The 24,025-nt window shown below is 40.9% G+C and overlaps 1 long non-coding RNA gene across 5 annotated transcripts; it reads left to right on the forward strand.

Moving 5' to 3' along the window:
* The first annotated feature begins 8 nt into the window (after positions 1-8).
* On the forward strand, positions 9-22,883 carry LOC110085914 (uncharacterized). Of its 5 annotated transcripts, XR_013545056.1 has the most exons (4): positions 9-262; positions 5,911-6,235; positions 19,036-19,110; positions 21,377-22,883. It is a non-coding gene; the product is annotated as an uncharacterized LOC110085914 (long non-coding RNA). The 5 variants fall into 5 exon arrangements; XR_012086205.2 differs by lacking the exon at positions 9-262 and having other exon boundaries at positions 269-6,235; XR_013545058.1 differs by lacking the exon at positions 9-262 and having other exon boundaries at positions 269-6,235; positions 21,380-22,883.
* The last annotated feature ends 1,142 nt before the right edge of the window (positions 22,884-24,025 follow it).

The following is a 24,025-nucleotide window of genomic DNA, read 5'->3' on the forward strand; positions in this document are numbered from 1 at the left end:
CGTCCAGTCTTTAGCCGCTGCGCCGGATATAAGAGTGCAGAAGAACTCCCTAACGAGTTCTGGCTCGCTAAGAGAGGGGAGCGGTGCCTTCCAAGGGAAGAAGCAAAGACTCTGCAAGCATGTTTCTCCCCTACTCCATCAGTGCAGTTGGAAAAGTCCGAGTCAGGAGTGGGAGGAGGGGCCAGGATGAAGGAAAGGAAGTGCTGGTTTGTTTCTACGCGTTGCCTGGTTGGAGTACGCTGACATGATTTCTTTCAGTGGGGTAGTAACCAGAGTTTTCGACATTTTACCGGGTCCTTCTCGGTCCCTTCGCCAACCATAGGACGTGGGGGCTGTGTGTGTGTGTGTCTTAAGGTGCTATGTTCTAAGTTCCATGAGATCAATAGCCAGGATGGGGTAATAGCTATATGGGACCATGAAATTAAAAATTTAAAAAGCGGGTTTTAGAGTCCTGTGGCAAGTAGACTAGACATAAATGCTTATTTTTCTTCTTCTTTTGTGGTCATGAAATCGAGTGTAGTGGAACGAAACCAACTAGTTACTAAGGGGTGGAACCAAAGGTTTCGCCTCTAGGGATGTGATGAGGATTGATGATCAGCATGCTTGTGTGCGTGTGTTAGTGCTCTTGATCCGGAGAGTTTGGTCAGTTTGTTAAAGTACCTTATTCTTAATTTATTTTCATTTTCTCCAAAAAAAATTAGTCCCAGAGATTGTGAGCAGCTGTGCACTTCGGATTAAGCTGCTGTCCTTACTCTGAACAAAAATATGAGATGGCCCAAATAGAACTGGTGTGATCCATCTGTCACATAACTTCATGGACAAACTACGAACTCGATGCCATGCAACAATAGGGAGTCTGAGACCCATCTGAAATCAAGGATCGTGCTGTTGTAGTTATGCCTCAAACTCACTTCTAATTTACAGCACACCTATGAATTAATAGCCTCTCAAAGGTCTTCTCATCAACAGCTTTGCTTACGACTTGCAGACTAATAATAGTAATTTTGGAACTGCAGAGCTGGAAAGGACCCTATGGATCATTGAGTCCAACTCATGTCAAGGAGGCATAGTGGGCAATCAAACTCCCAAGCTCTAAACCTCAGAGCTAAAGCCTGTGGCTTCCATTATTGAGTCAATTCATATCAGGTTGGGTTTTCCTTTCGTCTTGCTGCCTTCAGCTTTTCTCGGCATTACTGACTTTTCCAGTGAGTCTTGTTTTCTTCTGATATGTACGACACTCTCAGTTTAATCATCTGAACTTCTTTTGAGAATTCAGGCATGATGCAATGTAGAACCCATTTATTTTTGTTGTGGTCTGTTGTAGCCATAAAGACTTACTCCACTACCACTCAACGTCATACTATCTAGGTTTATAAAGAGTTCCAGAGAATTTGAAAGCTTGTGTGTTCTCTGTCATTTTACTTGAGCATATTGAATGCACTGTCCATCTGTGGATTGTGCTTTTTTTTCTTCATTCTTATGGATCAACACAACCTCAATTCTTTTTGCAGCAAGATTCTTGTGCTAGAGCAACATGCTGCAGCTATAAAATATGAACACCAACTGCCAAATCCTTTATTAGCTAGAACCATAAAAATACCAGCTAGAAAAGAGGAAGCTGGCTTGGATTGTTAGGAGCTTGCAGTTGTGAGTTTCAGGATCATTGGGTAACTCAGTTTATCTTCTCCTAAAAGAAATGAGCAGATAAAAAGTAGTTAGGTTTTCTAGGCAAGAGGATGGGTTGTCTTAAGAAAGGATGAAATAGGAAGATCATCACAATTTATATATCCATTCATTTTAATCACTTACACTTCACTTTTCAGCTGGCAAGACATAAATCAATAGAAAGAAGGTAGATCCTGCTCTCAGGCTTGTATTCTAAATGGTTCTGACCCCAAAAAAAGTGGAGCTGGAAAAAGAAAACAGCAAAACTGAGATGCTAGTTCTTAATGTGACATCATTCTTATGGTAGTCAGCTGTGGTAGAAATACATTTATCACAGTTTTGAAACGGGTCTTAGCAGATCTCTAATAGGCTGGTGACTTGCTTTGCCTCAAAATGATTGTAGTGGAGGGTGGAGTTGTTGTTTTTGTTAGTAATCATAGCACTAGTATTTAGTTATCCCCGTCCATAAGACTCACCTCCCAAAAGTTTAATGATAAATCTTAAAAACAGTTGTCTTTTAAAGCAGGAGCAGGCCACAGTGGCTTTCTAGATGTCCTTTTTCGTCTACAATTCTCATCACCTCTAGCCAAGATTCACAATAGGGAGGGATTATGGGAATTTAAACTGCAAAAATCTGGAGGCAGCAACTGACATTTCCATGATTTTGCAGGCTTAGCAAAATTAGCAATAATTACCACTGGCTTATTTGGTAATTATAATTTTAGTTACTAGCTGTTGTAGCTGCTTCATTAATTTTCTGTCCCGGACTTGATGGTGGCATGTGAAAATCTCCTTCTCACTTCCTCCTCCTAAGCAAACTCCTATAGGGTCATGGATAATTAGAGTGTTCAACATCCTGGCAAAGAGGCAGTTCTTATATCTTACACTTTTATGGTGTAATGTAAGCTAATGCACTTTTAATAAAAGTTCAGAGCCCAGAGAAGGCCAACTGCTATCCATTTGAACTGCAAGCAGTGATGTTCATTTCAAAAGCAGACAAAAATGAAGAACCAAACCCTTAATCTTTTTCTGTCTTCCCTTTTTCCTCCCTTACCTGGTAGAGATTTGTTGGATTGCCATATTCTGCACTTCCTTCTTTCCATTGTTGCTGCTGTTTTTTATTTTACACTTTATTATCGCTGTGCTTTTTTTTTTTTTGGGGATGAAAATATCCCAGCTTCCATAAATTACACAAGCTGTTTCTTGTTTTCTCACCATCCTCTTATAGATTAACTTCTTGGTTCCAACACAAATTCAGCACCCCAGGGCAATACAGTATGTCTTTCATTAGAAAGTGGTGTGTGTGCACGCATGCATGTGCACACTTGCACCCAGCCATGTGTATGGCTGCACACCCTGTTTTGAATACTCTTGCACTTGCGGCACTGTGCCCATGCACCCATTACCACAAACACAATGAGTGAGAGAACAGCAGTTTCTCACATTTCTTCTGAAGCATTTTATGCCACATGCTGATGCCTGTGAACTTTGAGAAACTGTTTCCTTTGGCAACTTGCAGTTTTAATTGCTATGCATATGGTTAAGCTCTTTTCATTTACCTGCGAGATGGAAGGGGGCATAACTAGGAACTGCTTACTCATTAGAATAAATGTCACAGTTCTACCTCCATTCCTCCCCCCCCCCCCGTTTATTCCTTCTAATGTTCTTCCAGTTGAGCAAGCAAGTTTGTAAAAGCAATTTTAATTAAAGTACGTGCATCTGGTTGCAGCTGTGCACCTAATGAGGGGGCTAAAGGGTCACTGACAAATGTTTGTATAAGCACTCACCCTTGTTTTCCCCAGGAAACCACTGCTCATCTCTAATCCATCCCATAGTTAATGGATGTTGCTCTTTTCAGTGCCAGGCAACCTTTTTTGTTGATGTTGTAACTGTTGTATTTCTTGTCCTGAAAACTCATTAAGATACAAAAATTAAAATATGGCAAGAAGGATTATTTTCAATTTGCAATGAACACAAGCAATAAAAACAAAACAACCAACCAGCCCTTAATTTTTTTAAAAAAAGGAAACTGCTAGACTTGACTTTTCGTGTCTTTTCCCTGACCACTGTAGGAGTTTTCCTCCTTTTAAACTTCCATGTTGATTTTGGAGGTATTGAGTGAGGAAAAAATTACTGTATTTTTCCCACAAAACGGGGGTGGAAAGTTTGTGCGTCTTATGGAGCGAAGAAAACAGATTATATTTTCCTGTTTTCTTCTCCTAGAAAATTGGTGCGTCTTATGGAAAGGTGCGTCTTATGGAGCGAAAAATACGGTACTTTTTGAACTGCAATTTCCACTGGCTGTTTTAGATCAAATCTGCAATCGGTGCAAATTCCATATAAATCTCCCTAAGCATAAAGTCTCTAGTCCAATGTCTGCCAATTAGCTGACTTTATACTTGCTATGCTTAGCTTGGGTTTTGTTCCAGACCATTTGTGAGTGCTTTATGTCACATCATCCTTCTCAGAATCCCATAATTTTCCAATAGATCTGTGCCCATCACTCCCACCAAGCAAAGTTCAACCAGTGTTAACCTGAAGACAAGTTGATAAGCAGGAGGGCTTTGCACAGGTAACTCTAGCTTGGTTTGAAGCCCAATTCAGAATGGATTCCAATTTAGTCTGGTGTGATCTGTGCCCTTTCTGATTCAATTTCATTTGACTCTATCGGTAAAGCCTCCTGTTGTCTTGTGTTGGAGAACCAAAATGGCTTGCTTGCTTTCTGCTGATATATATGAAACTTGGAGGTGTGGTAGTCCATACAGAGTGAACATTTGCTAAAGGGGAAAAATAGGCTAAAGTTATTTGTATCTTATTCAGCTTGATCTGCTTTGCATCCTTATGGAATGGTATCCAGCCACATACAAACTGGTCTAAGTCAGCTCGATCTTATTATTAATTCAGGCTTCATCTGTAGTGGGTGTATCACCCTAGTAAATAGGAGTGGTGGAGAAAACTCATTTCAGAGATTATAGCCCCTGTATGTGATTGTAGAGAACCAGAATCCCCATAAATCTAGTTTTAGTTTATGCATGGTTGACACTTGAGCTGAACAACCATGGAATATGATGCCCTGAGATCCTTCTTCATTACCTTTGCAGCGGTTTACATTGGTTCACTTCAGAGCTTGGAGAAGTTACTTCTTTGGACTAAAGTTCCAGAAATCCCCAGCTAGTATAGTGAATAGCCATGCTGACCAGGGAATTATTGGAGATGCAGTCTAAGAATTAAATTTTCCGCACTCCAATCCAATTTATGTAATGTTTCCTAACTGCTTGAATGATTTGCCTAGTAGTATTTGTGAAGTTTCATGAGGACACTGAATCATTTTGTTAATTGCTAGTCATCCATATAACCCATTTGATGACTGGTGCTCAAGATCTTATACTATTTGATGTCCTATCTTTTATATCTGATATTTTGGGAACTGCATGTGCTTCCACATGAACATGCAACAAAGTGATGACTTAGGTATCCTTTGGGCATCATTTGGGCATCCAAATGAGTTCAGTGGAAGACCAAAAAAGGTGAAAAAAACAAAAACAAAAACCTTTCCTTTTGTTTGTTTGTTTAGACTTATACCCTGCCCATTTAGTGAACAAGCCACTACTCTGGGCTTTTGTAAACTTCAGTATGTTTCATTAGTGTTTCCCCATGTAAAACTTCAGTACACCTTTAATAACAAGTTTTTGGAATGGATTACAAGTGTGCAGTCCTGTTATGGAAGTGTTTAATGTCAAGATCAATTTGTTTGCCAATATATATCCAAACAGTAAATATGTATTACTGGGCATAGACCTATTGTGCAAACTTAATAATAGCACCTGCAGCTGACTGAGAAAGCTTTCGTACCTTCTGGGAGATCCCAAACCACCATATGGGGATGGGAATCAATGCTGTGTGATAGCTCAGTAAGCTGTGTTCTTATACTAGATGCCAAGGTCATTCTCTTCTTTCAGTGTACCCTATGACATTTTTCTTTTTTCTTTTTATTAGAAAACCCACTTCTGTTGAGCAATCCTTTTTTAGTCACTCCCCGGAGTGGCTTCAGTGTTCAAGAAGTACAAATAACTGTGATATGTACTTGAGTTAGAAAAAACAAAATTTTCTCTTTATTGGAATTCTTATAGTTTATTTTTATATATATATATTGCTTTGGCAGATTTGCTGCTGTGTAACATTTTTGGAATGAATTTCTCTACTCTGACATTGTTTGCTTCATTGTTATTCTTTCTGTACCTGCAGAAGAAAATAAAAAATTCATTAAAAAGAAAGAGAAAAAAGATCGCATGGCCATTGTGCCTCTCTGTTGTGTGGCAGAAGAATACAGACAAAGGAAGGAGAGATTAAGGTCACAAATATGTTAAGGCTTTTTTTTTACATAAAAAAGTTTTTTAATGCCTTTTGTTTTATTTGTTAAACCTAGATATACAAAGTAAAGAAAGGAGAAGGAGAAGAAACCAAGGTTAAATTCAAATAGCATGTACCACAGTTTATACAACTCTACAGTATAATCCAATTCATTTCTACTGAGAAGTATGCTCAGCTATACAATGTATCTTATTTCTGGGTAAGCATAGGACTTCAGCCTAAACCAGACTCCTTCAACCTAATGCTCTCCTAATGTATTGAACTGCCAGCTCCTATTGTGTTCAACTAACATGTAGTCCGATACATGTCTAGAGTAAAGTAACCCTAATAAAATTCAGTTCTACTAAATTCCTGGTAAATACGTACAAAATAGCAATGTGCACCTTCAGTGTGAAAAACATTAGTTCAAAGAACCATATTATTCTGGAATGAATACAGTGGTGCCTTGCTTAACGGGCGCTCCGTTTAGCGATGAAACCGCATAGCAATTAACTTTTTGCGATCGCAAAAGCAATCGCATTGCGATGTTTCCTATGTGGTTTTATTGCTTTGTGATGATCGGTTTCCTGTTTCGCTTACCGATCATTGCAAAGCAATGATGTTTAAACAGCTGATCAGTGTTTCCAAAATGGCCGCCAGGTAAAAAAAATGGCCACCCACTCTGTTTTCGCGCCGATTCCTCGCATAAGAGGCAGCGAAAATGGCTGCTGTATGGAGGATCTTTGCTTTAAGGTCAGTTTTTTTGCACATAGGAATGCATTAAACAGGTTTTAATGTGTTTCTATGGGCTTTTTAAAATCGCATAGCGACGAAATCGCTTAGCAGCGATTTTTGCTGCACGGATTAACATCACTATGCGAGGCACCACTGTACTTAAATCTTGATGAATTTCCAATGTCATTTCTGTAGGAAATTTTGCTACTGCAGATTTAGAGCAAAAAAAAATCTAGTTATTAAATTATTTTGCTTTTGCAGTAGAACATAAATAGAAAGTAACAGGCTGACTTTTCTTAGTAAGATGTTCAGAACTTAAGAATTTCAAGGCTAGTTTGCACCCCAACATTTAAGATGGAAGTTAGAATCCAAAAGTTTAGAATTTCTCAAAGGACCTAAGATGGCTTACATCATTACAAACACAATATTAAAAGCTAAAACCAGTAAATGGTTCAAGTATTAAAGAAGAATTAATAACATTATATTACAAATGTTAGATAAAAGCAATATTAAAAATAGATTTTGAAGCAACAAAATATAATACATCCCATTTATTGTCTCTTAGACAGCCAATCACTCAGAAAAGGCTGCCTGAAGAGAAAGGTCTTTTCCCTGCAGTAGGACAGTAAAGATATGGCCAACCTGGTCTCCTGTGGGAGGGAGTTCTAGAGTCTAGGAGCAACAACAGAGAAGGCCCTCTCCTGTGTCCCCATCCAGTACACCTGTGAGGGTGTTGGCACTGAGAGAAAGGCTCCTCTGATAACCTTAATGCTTGGGCAGGCTCATAAAGGAAGATAAAGTTTTTGAGATAGCTTTGACCCAGGTCATTTAGGACTTTATAGGTTAGAGCCAACAATTTGAATTGTACCCAGATCAGCATCCAGTAGAGCTGCTGTAACTGGGGTGGAATGGCGGGGGCAGGGTATGTCATCCCTGTATCCAGCCCCAGTTAACAATTTGGCTGCAGCATTTTGGACCTGCTGAAGTTTCCGAGCACTTTCTAAAGGAAGCCCCACATAGAGCATGTTACAGTAGTCTAGCTGTAACTAAGGCGTGTGTCACTGTGGGCAGAACAGACCTCTCCAGGAACGGGTGCAGCTGGTGTACTAGTTTTAAAGTGCAAAGGCATTCCTGGCCACCACGGAAACCTGGGCATCCAGACTCGGAGATGAATCCAGAAGAACACCCAGCTGTGCACTGGTGTTTCCAGAGGCAGTGTAACTTCATCCAGTACAATTGCCAGACAGCTGGCAGATCCAAGCCAGAGACTCTGTAGCCAACTCCATGCCTCAGGTTCTGCATCAAGGGAGCCTGCCAGGCAAAAAAATGTTTCTACATGCTGTTCTACAATTGCAAGACCCTCTCTCCATCATGATCTGCCTAAATGAATAGTTGCAGTGCCACTACTGTAGATTCAGTTGCTGTTTTCTTACTGCTGCTTGTGTTCCCTGGTGAGTTAATCCTAAAACGAAGGGTTGGCTCATTAAATATCATAACGTATTGAAGTGTACTTATTTTTCTCTTCACTCCATTTTGGCAAACGAAACAGACATTTGCGGCAATTAAGAACACTGTGAAGCATATTCACGTCCAAATGAAGCCAATGGTGTTTGTCAATCCTTAATTGCATGGCATTTTTTCCGATTCAAATGGAAGCAACAAGAAGAAAATTGGTGCTCTGTTTATTTCATACACAGTGCACGAGTCTGTTCTGAATTCTTGTATAAAGCCACGCCTAGAACTCGGAATCTAATTTTCCTCCATGGATTCACATAACATCCTTGATCTTCCAGTGGTTTCAAAATAACATGTAGCAAGCATATAGCGAACCCCGCTCAGATAGCCACAAAGTGCATAAAACTGCTCAAGGGGAAATAGTATTTCTTCTGTATCCAATGTATGAAGTTAGCTTGCTCTGGAAGAGTGAGCAAATAGACCTGTTACACCTGAAATTGGGCCTGACGGAAGAGGCTGGGAGCTGCATATGAAATGAGATTCTGGCTCTCTCTGCTCCACGGCACCGAATCATATGAGGCTATATGTCTAGCCCTCTGATGATTTTATAATTACACTTGTGCTATCTCTAGAACTGCACCACATTTTTCTATATGCTTAGGGTCCAGCTTAAGAAAACTGAAAATGTATCAATATAGGAAAGTCCATGTTTTGAAAAGAGAGCCATTTGTGCATTGCACTGTTTTTTGAAACCTTTGGAAGATGGTTGTGTGATGTCTGGATTAATAATGACTTCTCATATATTCCTGATTCAAAATGACTATTGGGTTGACAATGGGGGAGAGGCTGTGTGAGTAAAAAAAAAAAAAAAGTAGCCTGCCCAACCATGTTGAATCTTATTCACAATCAATGCTAGAATAGAGGTCAACCTGAATATTTGTTAGTAGGAAGGGTTCCTTTCAAGCCTAAAAAAAATAAAATTAGGACTTGCTGAGCTAATTCTGGTAGGAAACCTTATCATTTAATAAGTTGTAGTTTTAGAAGAGATAGCCATGTTAGTCTTGTGACAACCCCAGACCTACCGGGATATGCCACAGTTTCACTAAGCTGCCACCAACCATTCCCTGTAAGGAGTCACACAGACCAGGAATGGATTTTTAACAAACAAAGGAATAAGGTTTATTTAAATAACACACAGGGAAAATAAAAATGATCAAGTGAATAAGATACAGTAACGTGGCTTAGTCTCAATCATGCATACACCAGTTTGGTTCACACAGAACACCTTTAAATAAAGCACAGACCCTGAACCTATCAGTTCTGGCTAACCATACAGACACCTGAACCTATCAGGTTGGTACTGACTGACACACAGTAGTACCCTGTCTGACACACAGACTCCCACACCAGCTTCTTCTCTCAGCTCTCCTTCAGCTCTTCCTAACTTCTCCACACAAACTCCACATATATATACAGTACAGCCCCTCCTCCTGATGTCCCGCCTTCCACTCCCCATAGGATGGAACTTTCCCTCCAAACCCATGACAGACAGGTAACATCAGTGCTGTATGTAACACCTCCCCTCTTTATAAGTTGTTTTGTAGGGGGAAAGCTAAGGTGCTTTTCTCCAAAAAACAACCTGGATCCAAAACATACAAACACAGTTATACAATGACATACAATACCATACTTACTCTAGGGTAAACATATCAATTAGGCATTTAAACATTTACCATTTACAATACATCAAGTTACCTTTATTGATACAAACCAAACATGTTTAATAAACAAGTACATTTAACCTTTGGTCACCAAAATATATACATAGTCCATGTTTCTTTCGCCGTCTTCATTCTTCGGGTCTTCTTGACAAGGCGTCAGCAACACAGTTCACTGACCCTCTGACCACCTTCACTTCAAAGTCATAGTCTTGCAGGTTTAAAGCCCACCTCATAAGTTTGCTATTGTGGGTTTTCATTGTCTTTAACCATTGCAGTGGTGAATGGTCAGTGCACAGAATAAAATGTCTTCCCCAGATGTAAGGCTTGGCCTTCTGGATCGCGTAGACTATGGCCAGGCACTCTTTTTCCACGGTTGCCAAATGTCTCTCACCTTTCTGGAGTTTCCTACTCAGGTAGGACACTGGATGCTGGTCACCATTCTCATCCTCCTGGCAAAGAACTGCTCCTACCCCGCTGTTAGACGCATCGGTGTAGATGATGAACTCCCGGTCGAAGTCTGGAGCACGCAGCACTGGATAGTTGATGAGGGCCTCCTTCAACCTCTGGAACGCCTCCTCACAGTCGCTGGTCCACGGGATGCGGTCATCAGTCTTCTTCCTCGTCAGATCGGTCAGCGGAGCCGCAATCTCGCTAAACCTCGGGATGAACTTTCTGTAGTAGCCCACCAACCCAAGAAATGATTTGACTTTTTTCTTGGTGTTAGGTCTAGGCCAATCACGAACTGCTTCTATCTTGGCCTCTAGGGGTTTGATCACTCCTCCCCCTACCATGTGACCCAAGTATTTTATTTCTGGGCTACCCAGCTGACACTTGCTCGCCTTTACTGTTAGCCCTGCTGCACTTAACCTCTGCAGCACTAACTCCAGGTGTTTCAGGTGATCTTCCCAGGTATTGCTGAAGATCCCTATGTCGTCAATGTAGGCCACAGTAAAGTCACTGAGCCCTGCTAAGGTCTGGTCCATCAGCCTTTGGAATGTGGCTGGTGCATTTCTGAGACCAAAGCTCAGGACTCTAAACTCATAGAGACCAAAAGGGCTGCAAAAGGCGGTCTTTTCTTGATCCCTGGGATCAATCCTTAATTGCCAATATCCCTTTACTAGGTCCAATGATGAAATGAACCGACAACCCCCTATGGTTTCAATCAGGTTGTCTAGCCTGGGCATTGGGTAGGCATCAGGAGTGGTTACGCAGTTTAATTTCCTGTAATCTACACAAAACCTAATGCTCCCATCAGGCTTGTCTACTAGGACTATCGGAGAGGACCAAGGACTAGAAGAGGGGACGATTATGTTCTCCCTAAGCATCTCGTCCAGCTCCTTCCGCACCTTGTCCCTATAGGGTCCCGTCACTCGGTATGGGGATACTGCTTGCGGGGGTGCATCCCCTGTGTGGATCCGATGCATCACTCCCTTCACTATCCCCGGCTTATTGGAAAACACCCTTTGATATTTAATGAGCAGCATTTTTAGTTCTTGCTGCTGGTCTTGGGTGAGTGCAGGACTGATCTTTACCTCATCTGGGTTGTATCTTACTTCCCCTCTACCCTCCCAGAAGGGTAATTCAGTTTCCTCACTCTCAGCTGCTTTTATTGCAAATAAAACCCTCTGTTCCCCTCTGTAGTAGGGTTTTAGGGCATTCACATGTACCACCCTCCTTGCTTGGTGTTCCTCCTGCTCTATTAGGTAGTTCAGATCTGACATCTTGGAAATTACCCTATATGGTCCTGCCCATTTGAGCTGCAGTTTGTTCTCTCTGCAGGGCCTAAGCCAAAGCACTTCCTCCCCTGGGTCAAAGTGCCTCTCCCTGGCTTTGTGGTCATACCATGTTTTCTGTCTGACCTTCTGAGCTTGCAGGTTTTCTGCTGCTAGCTCTAGGTTTCTCTTTAGGTCATTCATCAAGGTGTCTATATATGTCACAACATCTTGTGGGTCATCCTGGGTGATCTGCTCCCAATTTTGTTTGATCAAATCAAGGGGCCCTTTCACCCTCCTCCCAAATAAAAGTTTATTTATTTATTTATTTACAATATTTTTTAGCCGCACCATTGCCAAAGTTCAAACGGACTGAACCCGGTACTGGCTTGTGGCACTGATCGATAAGCAAACAAAAGGGATTGCAGCTTCTGGTCCCAATTGTTTGGATTCTCCGCCAAGTAAGCCCTAATCATGTGCATCAGAGTCCCATTGAACTTCTCCGTTAACCCATTACTTTCAGGGTGATAGGCAGTGGTTTCCTTGTGTTTAATTCCACAGATTTGCCATAACCATTTCATGAGCTTCGATGTAAACGATGCGCCCAAATCTGTGATTATTTCTGAGGCAAATCCCATCCTGGACATATACCCCACCAAGGCATCTGCCACTGTGTTAGTTTCAATGTTAGTCAAGGGAATGGCTTCAGGGTACCTCGTGGCATGGTCCACAATGGTGAGAATGAACCTGTTCCCCCTCTTTGTGGCCTTGGGCAAAGGTCCCACAATATCCATCCCTATGCATTTGAACGGAGTGTCAATCACAGGCAAAGGGCACAACTTTGCTTTGGTCCTGTCACGGTTATTCCCCTGCCTCTGACACACATCACATTGTTTACAGAACTCCTTGATCTGCTTCCCTATTTCAGGCCAGTAAAAATTCTGTGTGATTCTCTGCTGTGTTTTGTTCACCCCTAAGTGCGCAGCAAACATGTCAGAGTGCCCCCTTTGTAAGCTCATGGGGCGATACTTTTCAGGTACCACCAGCTGACTTCTGATCCCATCTCCCCCTTTTGAGATATTCCTCAGGGTCTCCCTATATAAAATTCCCTTTTTCTCACAAAATCTCACTGGGGGTTCAGGTGTTAGCTGGGCGTCTGTCACCTGTTCAAAACACTTTTGGAGAGTGGCGTCAGCCTTTTGCTCTTGGCCGAATCTGCTGTCCGTGGTCAAGGTTTCCACCACAGCCTCTGAACTTCCCCCACCTGCTTCCGTCTCGGGCTCATCAGTACCCCCTTGAACTGTCCCTGTGTTAGCTTGTGAGCGTGTAATCACTAGCACCCTTTTCACATGTTCAGCCAGGTCATTTCCCACGAGCACGGCTGCTGGCAGAGTCGATGAAATCGCTAGCCGCCAAACTCCCCTCCAGCCTTGAAAGTTCACAGGTACCTCAGCTACTGGCAGCGAGATCACCTGTCCCTCAATCCCTGCCACCTTCATGCTCTCATTCGGGATTATATACTCCCTAGGAATAATATCTGGATGGCACAGGGTCACCTGGGAACAAGTATCCCTTAGCCCCCTATACTGATGGTCAAGTATTCCTACGTCCACCCCTGTGGTTTCAAACAACTGAGAATCTGTTCTCACTAGTAAGCAGCGCTTGACCTCCACCAGAGGACCATTTTCCTCAGCCTGATCAGCAGATGTAACTGTTCCAGATTGAGTAGCCATGGCAACAGGCTCCCTCAGTGACAAGGAGCTTTGCTCTTTCTGGACACAGAACACAGCTTTTGGCTTGGTTCCACTCAAATCATGAGGCACATTTCCTTTTAGCTGCTTTAATTTCTCACACTCTGAGATTAGATGGCCCTTTCCCTGACAGAAATAACATTTTCTGCTGTATTTTGAGTCTTTCTCATCTTGTTTTGGTTTTCCCTCCAAAATCTGAGGTCTTGGTTTCGTGTCTGAGGGCTTCCCTTCACCATGGGCCCCTCCCACTTGCTGGTTTTTTCCTGGTCCCTGAGAGTACTTGCTGTAGGTTTCTTTAGGTTTACCTACAGATTTCCCCTCACCTAAGGGCTTTCTTATTTGGGAAATAAAATCTGCGATCTCGGCCGCCTCTGCCACAGATTTCGGTTTCCTTTCCCTCACCTGGAACTTCAGTTCCCCATGCAGGACTGAATAAAACTGTTCCAGCGCTATCAGGTCTTTGAGCTGCTGAAAGGTCTCTGTTCCCTCCTGAGATAGCCATTTCTCTAGCAGCCTCACCAGTTGGGCCCCCACTTGGGTAAAAGTCTGCTCTGGTTTCTTGGTGAGTGACCTGAATCTCTGCCTCAGCTGTTCCGCATTTATCCCATGTCTGGCAAACACCAGTTTTTTAAACTCTGCAAAATCTTTTAACAGCTCCTCTGGCATCTCTGCATAGACTTCTGCCAGGCTGCCACTGATTAAAGATTGCATGATGGTCATCTTCTCAGTTTCCCTTACTGAGAAGTCCACAAACGCTCTTTCCACGAGGGAAAAGAACACCTCAGGGCAATCTCCCTTGTGGTATACAGGGAATTTCTTCAGGTCAGTTTTAGACAATTGACCCCCCTCAGAATCCCTATTGTTATTATTGTTCTGGTTCATCAGTTCCAATTTTCTTAACTCAAACGCCATCCTTTCTTTTTCCAGAGCAATCTTCTCTCTCTCCCTCTCCATTTCAAACTGCCTTTGTTTCTCTCTTTCCCTTTCCTCCATTTCCCTCACCCTCAGTTCATGCTGTTGGGCTATGAGCATTTTTCTGAGTTCTGGGTTCTGTTCTCCCGTGCTGTCATCCTGCACTGAGCCAAATTCATCCTCAGAACCTTGGTCTACCTGGGGTTCCCTCACTTCACCCATTTCTGCCATTTGGCTTCGAGTCAAGGGCATAATCCCCCCCCCCCCCAGAACAGGCTGCTTTCAAAAGTCAAGCCTCAAAATAAAGCGACCACTTTTTTTTTTCTTTTGCCTCAGAACCAGCCTTCTATAGATTGCTGCTGTTCTTCAGCACTAACTTGCAACTGTTGCCAGCCAGAGTCCACCCCCCTCTGCTAGGCCTCTCAGCAGACAGGCTAGATCACTGCTATTTCACACAGCTTTGCCTCAGCTTTTTTCCCGCCAAAACAGGTTGCCTCAGATCTCCCTAATCTAGTCCCACCAATCTGAAGTCACACGTTCTTCCACTAGCTTACCTCCCCGTGAGGTAAGCCTAGAAGATTACCTACGCGCTCTCAGATTGTCCCTGACTAGACCCCCCTTGCTCTGGGCACACTTGCCAAGGCTTTGCTGGACCACTGGACAACTGGACCAGTCGTATCCCACACGCTGGACACCAATCAATGTGACAACCCCAGACCTACCGGGATATGCCACAGTTTCACTAAGCTGCCACCAACCATTCCCTGTAAGGAGTCACACAGACCAGGAATGGATTTTTAACAAACAAAGGAATAAGGTTTATTTAAATAACACACAGGGAAAATAAAAATGATCAAGTGAATAAGATACAGTAACGTGGCTTAGTCTCAATCATGCATACACCAGTTTGGTTCACACAGAACACCTTTAAATAAAGCACAGACCCTGAACCTATCAGTTCTGGCTAACCATACAGACACCTGAACCTATCAGGTTGGTACTGACTGACACACAGTAGTACCCTGTCTGACACACAGACTCCCACACCAGCTTCTTCTCTCAGCTCTCCTTCAGCTCTTCCTAACTTCTCCACACAAACTCCACATATATATACAGTACAGCCCCTCCTCCTGATGTCCCGCCTTCCACTCCCCATAGGATGGAACTTTCCCTCCAAACCCATGACAGACAGGTAACATCAGTGCTGTATGTAACAAGTCTGTCCTAGCATATCAGGCCAAAATAAAAGAGAAATAAAAAATAAGGAAGGCAAAAATGTTGTGGCACCTTAAAGAGTAACTGCTATATTTTAATGTGAGCTTTTGTGGACACATCTGCTTCCTCATTTACTAAGGTTGTTTCCCTGAGTTCAGTGCAGAAGATCTGTTAGATGTCTGAAATCCAACCAAATTGTCTGTGAAGCTTGGTTTCTTTGACTCAATGACTTTATTGTTGTAGCAGCTGACATATAATCAGTGCAGGGGATTTGGGGTGTAGGAGAGTGAAAGGAAAGGTTCATATTTATTTATTATTTTAATTTGTATGCTGTTGCTCTGTCCAAAGGCATAAGAACTGCATACAGCATAATTCAATAACCATTACACACAGAAAAAACATAACATCTAAAAGCAAGCCACTTCACTGTGTGATAAGAACACAACTGAAATGAATAGCCTTTCTTAACCCCCTTTGCCCTCAGAATTTTCTGTTAGCATGCCCTCTCCATGGCAGCTTTTTGCAGGGAATAAGATAGGTTGAGTGCTCTCCTAGGTCAGAGAGCATTCAACCAGCTGCCAGGGAAGTGGAACGAAGACCAGCAAAGTACATGAATACACTGCTTTCCCATATGTATCTGGTTTCTAGGCTATAATTATTTCATTTGGCGTTTCCTACAATTTTGGAAACACTTTGTACTCCAGCTGGCTCTGAATTACTGCTGCTTGCCTATAAACAAAAGCCTTATTAGATTAACAAGCGTGCTTGTTTTTTCTATTTATACTTCTGCTCTGTATTAATATTTAAGGACACAGTGTGGAACACCTGAGCATGCTGCTCTGCTCTTGCATTATTGCTGCTTGGTTTATTATACAAGTAGCATTTTTGTTTTGTTCGTGGGTAGTAAATTTTTTCTTTACTATAAAGCAATCTTTGGAAGGCTTTTGAGAGGGAGAGAAAAGAGAGAATTGATGGTTAAGCAAGCAGGAAGATTTGAGGAGTCTTGCTGGATGGCCACTTCCCTTCTAGCTCCTCCTTTAAGTGTCATCGCTGATGGCCATTGTCATATCCTGCTACAGAGCATGATCTAGTGAAGTCATTCCATCAGTCCCACTGAAGGACTGCTGGCATCTCTTCTTTATTTTCCAGTCTTTCTTTTCCTTTCTCCTGCTGTGCCCTGTCTTATTCTACGCTTGTAGATAGAGACACTTGTATTTACTGATTCTGTGTGAGTCAGTCCAGGATATGTGACCAGTTCCCCTTTTCATATGTTCTTCTCGCTCTCTTTTTAAATAATCCTTCCACATTCACTTTTTCCTTTTATCTTTTTTAAACTTCTATTCTTTTTCTTCATATCTGGGACTGATACTGACATAAGGTGGTGCTCAAAATTCAAGAAACAAAGAAAGGTACCTTATATTATGTTGGAACACTGATCCATTTTAGCCCCAGTATTGGTGAGTCAGTTTAGCAGTAATTTCCCAATCCAGTGGCATTCCATCTAAATATTAAGTGCCTAATCCTGCTTAACATTCCAAATCAGGCATATCCGTTCGTTCAGGCACAAGGAATAGCCTTGATTTCTTATTTTCCTGATCTGCTGCAACCCCACTTTAATGTTTTGTGGAATGAGATATCTTATACAGAATTGGACCCTTGATCTTTCCAGCATAGGTGTATCTATCCCAGTAATTGATCTCAGAATGAGATCTCAGAATCTGTACACTTCACATGATGTACACAAAGGAAAGGGAAACAACATGTAATCCATGCATTTCAGAATAGTGGGAAGGCTGAGTTGTGTGCCTTCTCAGTCTGATGTCCAGATGACAACTATTGTTCCTGCTACTCTCCCTTCCTATGATTTTCTAAATCTTTAAACCAAAGTAGACTGGAACAGACTTAAAGGACACCTTCAAAGAGGGGACTCTAATCCAACACCAGAGTATCTTAACTCAAACCTGAGATTCCAGGCTTAATCAATGAGATAGTTTTCCGGGATCAATAGGCATGTCTCAGTTGAGAGGTGCAAGAGTCTGCAATCCACCGTGAGCTCCAAACCATAGAAAGCAAAGCTCCAAACCATATATAGCAAAGATGTGGGCAGATTTTCAAGACTATTTTCACAGGATTCTCATTTTCCCATCTCCATGTCTGCTCCATGCTGGTGTGGTGCAGGTTATTTTTTAACATGAAAAAAAATCCAGATTTATTATTGTATGTGTTTTATCAAATGCACACAGTAATAGATATGAGGTTGTGATGACTTAAGTGTGCTCCTCTAAGTTTTAGAAATATATACATTAGCCCTATTCAGTTAATCTTAAATCTGGAATTGTCAGCATGGTTACATGTGAGCAACACTGAGTCCGAACAGGAGAGATTCCTGCTTGTGTATCAGCTTTACACAGAAGCAAGAACTCTGGAGGTCTTGTTCACATTTATGGCTTGTATATTTTCCCATTATCAGCTGCAAATTATCCAACAAAAATTATTAATTATTGTTATTTATTTCATGAAATACATCACTTGCCTATGAAGATGGATGAATTCTTTACAAGAAGTCATACCAATTTCTGCTTTGTTCTGGGAAGTGTGGCTAAAATAAACAAAATGAAACCAATTAATTTCTCATGTATCCATAGTTCTTGGAAAAGTTCTACTCATGGAAAAATATTGTAAGGTGGTTCATTGAATTAAGGGGTTTTACGACAGACTTATAAAAGATTTAGGTTGTTCTGGAATGATTTCCAAGTGCAGGAAAGAAAGATACTTGTATTTCCTTGATTAACAAAGCAGGGAATCTAAGCTCTATGTAGAGTTTTTCTTCTAAAGGACATGCAAAAGCTGAGAGCTCTCCAGAACCAATCAACAATTGATACAGGAACCACCGATCAGCCGTTGTGAAACAGGGTACCGATCATCGCAACGTGATTTTTTCCAATCTAAAACATTGCAATGCGATCGCTTTTGCGATCACAAAATCTTCGTCGCTATGCGGCTTCATCGTTAAACGGGCCGCCTGTTAAGCGAGGTACCACTGTATTTCACAAGCATTTGCTTTACCATAGCTCAAGGCTGTATAGGACAGCAATAAAAATGGAATAACATCAGACTAGCATTGAAACCAATTAAGTACAAATTAAATTAAAATGACATGCACCAATATTTCAGCCATTTCAGTTTAAAGGAAAAGTATGCCACTGATATTACCTTATTCAGCCAACTATCATCTGCTTCATTCCCACGTCAACCCCACCAATTACCTGGAAATCAAAAAGAGAAAGACACAAAAGCCAATAAGATAATTCTCATTTACATAATAATTTCCCTGTACTCTGCTTAATAGCCTGAGAGCACTGTCAAATATATATATCATCCATTTTAGAAGAAGCTTCAGTGCAAACTGAAAGTAAATTATATGGACTTCCATTTTGTCTTCTGTTAGTTGAGTGATATTTGCAAGCTCTGGTTTTATGTGTCCTAACATGGACAAATGTATGTATCCCTTTTTCACAGAACCTAGACATGGCTTCTTTCAGCTGTAGGCATACTTGTGGCAATGCTTACTGCAGAATCCCTCCAAGGCTAATGGTAAGTATTTTCTCCCGAAATTTCCTCATACATATCTCTATTAGTCTGTCAATTTAGTATTTTCATTTATGTTTCATGGTCGATTGGCAGTCAGTGAAATTGGATCCTTTCTATATGTTTCTTGCTTCCAAAGTTGATGAGGCAAGAGCTTTGTCAATGATACAATGCTCTTCTCAAATGCTATTGTGACCAACATGTCTTCATTTGACTCTAATGGAACTTTTTTTTGTATGAAAAGGTTAGCATTGTCTCCAGCATTTCTCCACTTCCTAGTACAGCTGCCTGCTTGGGAACTAATTAGTGTTACTTTGTGATGCAAATATTATTCTATTAGGTGTTCAGTGGAAACTACAAATTCAATCCATATAAGCAGAACTGAAGAAAACCCAGATATGGCAATTCCATCACTTAGGAGAGATTTAGGCCTTTGTTTTATATAGGTAGGAAAGGGGGTGATGATCAGATAGACACAGAGCTTGTTATTTAGTTCACTTCTGGTCTACTTTGTTCACACTATTTTTCAGCAATCACATGAGTTTTAAGTAGGAGTAATCCATCTCCAGCTTTTGCAAGCTGTTCTCTTTTCTGGCACAGTGCTAGGTCTACAGTTTATTTTGTGTGTTGAGACTGCTCCTGATTATCCCATTATGGAGTATGTGTTGTTCCTTAATTAACTGCCACATAAAGCTGTGGGAGGCATTCAGTTACAATCCTGTGATATATGCAGTGGATTGTAACAATAGAAAGGACAGCAGAGAAACCCTCTCCTATATTTTCCTTACAATTTTAAAAATATTATCCTACGTAATGCAGTATCGTTGCAGGTATAAGGAAGTATCCATGTTAGACTGATGTATTGCTGTAGCGCTATGCCACTTATTAAATGAAACAAAGAGAGAAGTTGCTGAAGCCCATGGAATGAGAGCTGTGACAAAAGGATAGGGAAAAGGAAGAGGAGGGGTGTTAATAATTGAAAGGGTGGAAATTGGAGTGATCTGAAGTGCTGTCTGGATCATTCTCATAGGAGAAGAAAAGTCTCCCATGTGAATGGAAGGATTTCTCAAGGGTGAGATAAAATAGATCACACACACACACAAAGAGCCTTTTAAATGTAACCTGAATCATTCCAAAGTCTCCTATCTAGATGTGCCCAAGGTTTCTTCCTCCTTAATTTAAGAAGGCAACTTACCATACAGCATAATATTGAAGTCTTAGACGTTCTCCAGTGACCAAAGATAATTGTCATTATGAATAATTTGCATGGGGTTTCTTCATGTCACAATAACAATAGCCCTATTTAAACATTATTTATTTATTTATTTATTTATTTATTTATTTATTTATTTATTTATTTATTTATTTATTTATTTATTTATTTATTTATTTATTTATTTATTTATACCCCGCCTATCTGGTTGAAACAACCACTCTAGGCGGCATTAGATACCCATAGATAGCTATCACTGGAAGGGCTTCCCATCAACATACAAAATGCTCTGAAGGTAGCCCTGCATTCTTCCAGCATGAGGACTGACCATGTGCATGAAAGTTGGGCTGTGGAGTTCTTCCCTAAGCGATGCACAGTGATTACTAAAATATATGAATCAGTCATATACACATGCTACACACACACACCTCAATGGACTTAATATAAACCAAGGCTTTCTACGGCACTCTCAGATATGAACACTGCAAATATTGTACTGTACTGCATCTCCCACATATTTTTCTCCCCCCAAAAGATCCATCTTAGAAACTCCAAAGGTACAGCAGTTTCCCTACTCTGCTCTTGAGGTCACCCATTGCCCAGGGTAATTCATACACTATTGCAACTGATTACAAAGGAAAGCTAGTAGAGGGAGAAAGTTCATCAACTATTGTAAATAGCCAATCTAATTAATGATATTCTACTGTTGTTATTCTATAACAAAGGTTTTCACATTCTTTACAGCACAAGCTTCAATGAAAGACCTGCATATCAAAGGCACTAACACCACAATGTTAAACACCCACTGACTTTCTTACCAACCATATCTCTGTATTGGATATCTTTATTTTGATGCCATGTTAAATCTCTTTCTCTTATGTCTGATGACGTGGAGTTATCCATGAAAGGTCACATTAAAAAAATATAATCTTTTAAGGTGCTACCATTTTTTTTTCTTTTTTTAATTTTTATTTCTACTTTGCTTTTGCTTATAACTAGTCAGTAAGTGAACGATGAACTCTGTTTCCTGTGTTGTATTGATTTCTTCTCTTTCTTTAGCAGACAGATTCATGAAGACTTTATATCTGCATCTGAACCTCTAAAACACAAACAAATAAGAAAAAAAGAGAGGAGAGAATGGCCTTGTGATCCAAATTAAAAAGGGAGCTTAACTACAGATGCTTGAATACCAGCTTTCTTGGTTTGACATTAAAAATGAGGGGTGAGGGTGGAGGCTTGGAAGAGAACAATCCTTCAGAATCAGGATATGCCTCTTAGCATTGATTGAAAGCCCTGCAATTAGGCATAAACAGCCCCTACAGTCTACTAGAAATACATTAAGAGAGATTATCATGAAATAATTAGAAAGAGAACTCAGATGCCTTTTACTCATTTTCTCAACTGAGTGGTATCTGTTTAACTGATAGATATTTGTATATAGCTGGAACAACTTTTGAATTCTCTAGCCAAGTAGGACAGACTAACTGTATGTGGTTAGAAGTGTGTCATGATCATGGTATATGTTGGTTAGAAACATGTGATGATGATGGGACTCAATATAAAATAGAGTCGGAATGATTCTGAGTAGAGATGATTTGAAGGACTTTTGAATGTCTTAAGCATCATGAGACTGTTTTCCTGTGTTATCTTGAAGGCCACGTTGAGAGGCCCACGGAAGACTCAACATTCCAAGCCTATTACAGAAGACAAACAACACCTGCACCCTCGTGGAAATAATAGGTGGGGAGAGGTCGTACAACCTCTTAAATTTTAATTGGTCAACAGCCAGAAAGACCATGAAGAAGGGAGGAGTTTGGGGAAAGTAGAAAATGGAGAATGTGTTATGTAAAATGATTCTCTTGTTCCATTATTCTCTTACTGATAATGGATTGAGACTGATGATGGATTAAGACTGATAATTGATTTCTGTTCTGATGATGATATGAGCGTGTAGCTTGAGAGAGAGAGAGAGAGAGGATGTGAGAGAAGGAGAAAGAAAGAAGCAGGGCTAGCTCTCTATAACCTACGTTAGGTTTTAGAAGTTTAATATTTTAAGTGGTAAATAGTTATTTTATTTAACTGCAATGGTATTTGAATATGTTCTCGAATGCTGTGCTTTTGCAACATAAACTGATTTTCTATTAAATATTTTTCTAAAAAAATATAATTCTTATTGAGGACTGGTCTCTTGAACAGCAACGTCTGGCTAGTTCCAGTAGAGAAGAGTGCCACAAGTTTGCTACATTTCAGAGTCCTGCCTCACTGAGCTGTTGTGAGTTCTTAGGAATCACAAAGCCCAGGTGTTTGTACTTGCTAAGTTCAAAGCGTTCAAAGAGTAAGTGCAAAGTGTTCTTGTTAACATTTTTCTTAAACCATGGTGCCTGGAACTAGACATAATGCTCCTGGTGAGAGCTGAGATCTTGAAATTATTAATAGGTTGGATGCCGAAATTATTAATAGGTTGGATGCCAAGGTCTCTCAACCTTGATTTAGAATATTTTCACAACCACATGGGTCTGGCAATGTGTAGTACTTATGTGACTTTTGAAGAATTTTCAAAGAAGCCTCATCCAGCAGTTGAAACCAACATGTTCCAGTTGTAAAGAGTGGCCACACATGTAGAGGACCAGAGAGAAGGGTGAGAGAAATGCTACAAATGCTTGAACAGAAATCCTGTTCAAATAAATGCCTAATAAAGGAACAAGACCTATACAGTGGTGCCTCACTTAACGATTACCTCATTAAACGACGAAACGGCTTTATGATGGAGTTTTTGCTATCACTTTTGTGATTGCAAAACGAAGTTTAGATAGGGAAATTTCACTTGATGATGATCAGTTCCCTGCTTCGGGAACTGATTTTTCGCTAGACGACGATTTTTAAACAGCTGATTGGCGGCTCTAAAATGGCCGTCCGCTGTGCAAAATAGCTCCCCGCTGTGTTTTAGGATGGATTCCTCGCTTTACAGGCACCGAAAATGGCATCCCCTATGGAGGATCTTAGCTGGACGCTGAGGTATTTAGCCCATTGAAACGCATTGAACTGGTTTAAATGCATTTCAATGGGATTTTTCGTTTCGCTTGACGAGGATTTCGCTTAACAGCGATTTCAACGGATCGAATTATCCTTGTCAAGCAAGGCACCACTGTATCTGGAGTGTGTCAGCTCCCCAGGTGATGTTGCATAAGAACCAATTATGCAACATCACCTGATCCAAGTGCAGTATTTCCAAATTTAAAAAAAAACAATTCAGTACTCAATAAGTCCCCTCTGTACTCTCCAGAGGCAATCGGAACAATTTTGCTATTTTAGAGAGGACTCTAGAACCTCTCAGCACCCCATAACCCCTCCAGTAATTTTTTAAAAAATGTATTGGCCGCTAGAAGGCCCAGAGGGCTTTTTCATCTAATTCTTTTGGTTAAAAGTTGTTTGCCTGCCTGCCTGTTTGTGTTTGCAGGGATAGATGTAGCCTCCAGAGACTGGCATTTTCCATCTCACTCTTAAGCAGCACTTACATAGACTCTTGAAAAGGAAACTAAGTAATTCTGATGGACCTTTTTCTTGTTCTGCTGTTCGCATTTTTATAAAATCTGGTATCTGAGTATATGAAAAATATGAAGGGCTAAATTAGTCATGCATGTATAACATAAACCCTCAGGTATACACTCAGACAAGCTGTGCTTGAAGTCTCCTACATTTTCCAGTTTA

Source organism: Pogona vitticeps, chromosome 4 (genome assembly GCF_051106095.1).
Source record: "Pogona vitticeps strain Pit_001003342236 chromosome 4, PviZW2.1, whole genome shotgun sequence".
Taxonomy (NCBI): domain Eukaryota; kingdom Metazoa; phylum Chordata; class Lepidosauria; order Squamata; family Agamidae; genus Pogona; species Pogona vitticeps.